This window comes from Tachysurus vachellii, chromosome 3, assembly GCF_030014155.1.
Source record: "Tachysurus vachellii isolate PV-2020 chromosome 3, HZAU_Pvac_v1, whole genome shotgun sequence".
In the NCBI taxonomy this organism is placed as follows: domain Eukaryota; kingdom Metazoa; phylum Chordata; class Actinopteri; order Siluriformes; family Bagridae; genus Tachysurus; species Tachysurus vachellii.
Genome location: NC_083462.1, coordinates 13,145,471 through 13,148,861, shown reverse-complemented (window position 1 = coordinate 13,148,861; position 3,391 = coordinate 13,145,471).

Sequence of the window (3,391 nt, the reverse complement as noted above, 5' to 3'; positions counted from 1 at the left end):
CTTTCTTCTCAGTGTGTTACTCTCTTGGCGGGTTGCCTGGCTTCATGTGTCTTGGAGGAATCTGAGATGTGTTTATTTTTTCTTTTCTTATCATATAAGAGTCATGGAGGTATAGTTTTTTACTTATTTATTATTATCTTGCTGTTTGCAAAGGGTGAGGGGCATCATCAAAGATCCCTCTCACCCCAACCACGGACTGTTTACACTTCTCCCATCGGGCAGACGCTACCGTTGTCTCAGAGCCAGAACAAATAGACTGAAAAATATCTTCTTTCCCGTGGCTGTTTCTGCACTGAACAGCTGATATGATGATAACAATCACCACTGCACTGTCACTTTTCTTGTGTGTTTTGCACTATTTTGCAAACTTTAAAATCATGCATCCTTGCACCACCCAAAAACTATCATTACACTTCTGTATGTCCATCCATATTTATTCTGTTTATTCTGTGTATATATAGATGTACGTATATATTCATAATGACATTCCTTTTGTACAGCTATATCTGTCATACCACTTCATACTGTATCATACTTATATAAAAAAATCACACCATATACGTATACCCTTATTCAGTTATATGTACATATTACTACACCTTCTGTCTAACCTCATACCCTTATTTATTACACTGTCACTTGTAAATAAGCTATCTATGCACTTCTGGTTAGATGCTAACTGCATTTCATTGGCTCTGTACATGTACCTTGCACAATGACAATAAAGTTGAATCTAATCTAATCTAATCTAATCTAATCTAATCTAATCTAATCTAATCTAATCTAAACACATCCACATACAAACCTCCTTATAATCACTTATTGTTTTTGCTTGAGAATGAGAGAAAATAAGATTGGTGTCCTGTTAGATTGGTTGTTTGAACCGTTAATAAGCTAAATCTGTATCTGTCATTCATTCATGACATTTGGCAGACGCCCTTATACAGAGCGACATACATTTTTATACAGCTGAGAAATTGAGGTTCCCAGCAGTGGAAGATTGGTGGACCAGGGGTTTGAACTTACAACCAATCAGTAGTCCAGCACCTTATCCATTAGGTTACAACCTCCCACAGCAGCTTACTGAGTGATTATTGGCTTTAAAATCTAATTTTAAGGTCAGGCAAAAATTTGATTGCAGAACCATTGTCAATCTCAGAATATAACATCATTACATGATGCAAAAAAGCTGTTTCAAGCTTTTATTACCTTGAAGTTGGATTGTTTAGATGCCTTGATGCCTGGAGGTTCTAATAGGTGTATAAACAAACCGCATGTAGTCCAGAATGCAGTGGCTCTGACTAGCCCTTACTTGAAGCAGAAGGTTTGGACATTTTTACTATATTAACTACAACACACTGGCTACCAGTTAAAGTTTATATCGATTATAGGTGACTACTGATGGACTGCGAATCAGAAGGAGATAAGTTTAAATCTGAGGATCACCAAGCTGCCCTTTTGAGGCTGTTAACCCTCAGTTGCTCAGGTGTATACTGTAAGTGAGATAAATGTAAGTCAGAAAGGTTATCATTTTATACAAATATATTAAAAAAATGGTTTCAGCAGATCTGTGGGGCTAAATAAAGACAGAGGTGTGATTACCTTTTCCATATCAAATCCCATCAACTGATTTTGACCCAGGTGAACTACTTCATTTTAAAAAAATAATAAATCTTTAAGCATGGCCATTGGAAATAACATTTTTAGTTTATTAATATTTGTAAGTAAGTAAGTAGCTGTGAGTGTGGATATTTTCTGAATGCACTATATATATATAGTTCCGCCCACTCGTTTGTTACCATGGACACTCATTGAACTCATTCATTCCCTCTCGTTTGTTGTCATAGTTTGTCTCTGCTTTGTCATTGGTTCCTGTCTGATATATATTCTCTGTTTGTTCACTTCCCTGTCCCTAGTCATTGTATGTGTTTCTGTTTCCTGTTAGCCCGGTGTTCTGCCTAGTCTTGCCTGCCTGTCTGTTTCCCTGTTTCTTGTTTTGATTATTAAATGTTTGACTGCATTTGGATCCTCACTCGCCTTTGCCTCATCGCGACAACAGTATATATGACAAGCTGTGTTTAGTAATTTCAACATCTTCCATGTATGTTTTTCTTTTGCTTTATTAAACTTTATATGATAGAAACAGGTCTGGTAGAAATAGAATGACATGATTTAGACTCCCTAATTCAGGGTCAGTACATTGCATAATATGTGTTATGTAACAGTGTGAGATGTTCAACTAATTTGTGAAACTAGATTAAATATATGATTGTGGATTATTAGCCTATAAAATAAGGAAAAAACATGACAAAAATCATTGTAATTCTTTAATCTACTAAATAAATTTACACTCTTTGGGTTTTTGTGGTGCAGCCTCCCCTTCTTCACCACCACCAAAGAAAAAAAAACATTCCTCATCCAATGGAGCTCTACACTCTCCATGACATCACCATCTCAGGAATGAGCCGAGTTGCTGTGGCAACAAGCAGGGGATGGAATCATATTCTAGGCGGGTTTTTGGGTTTCGTACCCTGTTTCCAGGCTGTATGGTTTAGATTAGTGGAAGAAGAAAACAGGGCCCCATTCAAACCAAATGAGCTGAAAGTGCTTCCACAGAAAGAAGTCAGTGACCCGCTGTAACACAACACGACGATTAACATTGCCTCTGTCGAAATCCAATACCGCTTTCTTTTCTTTGTAAAGATTTGCCCAAGACAACTGCACTGTAGTCAAATGAAACTTACATTAATCTGTGTGTACTAAGAATTTTTTTATTAATGCCTTTTAAACCCTTTATTGGGTTTGTTTTAAAGATGAAAATCCAGACCAACCTGGACCTATTTTGTCTCTCATACTCTTTTGATGAGTCACTAAGTAAATGCAGTGTTTGTCTGACTTCCAGTCTGAAGAGAACCCACTGTTTTGGTTGTTTTTTTCAGGCAGATTTTGTGTAAATTTCTTCAGAGAAAGAAAGATCGAGACTTAATTCTGATCAGATGAAATGAAATAAAATAGTGATGTTTGTTATAATGACTTTCTTTCACTGAATCAACTGCTTCCAGATTTCCCAAACCTCGCTGCTCAAGCTGTTTAAAATATGTGGTAAGTTCATAAAATAAATATTGTAAACACAGTTTGAACTGGAGAATAATAACAGAATTGCACACATTATGTGTATCTTGGGATACAAGAAGACAAGATTACAGCAGCCACTGCTGAATATATCTTAATATAAATCTAATCTATTATTATTTTACTTGAATTTGAAGTAAGATAAATATATTTTAGCTGCTTGGGGAACATTTATATATCATGTCATTACAGTGTTTGCTCAGCCTGATATTAAACCACGTGTTTCATTTCACTGAGTTAAACTGGGAGCCCCTCCATG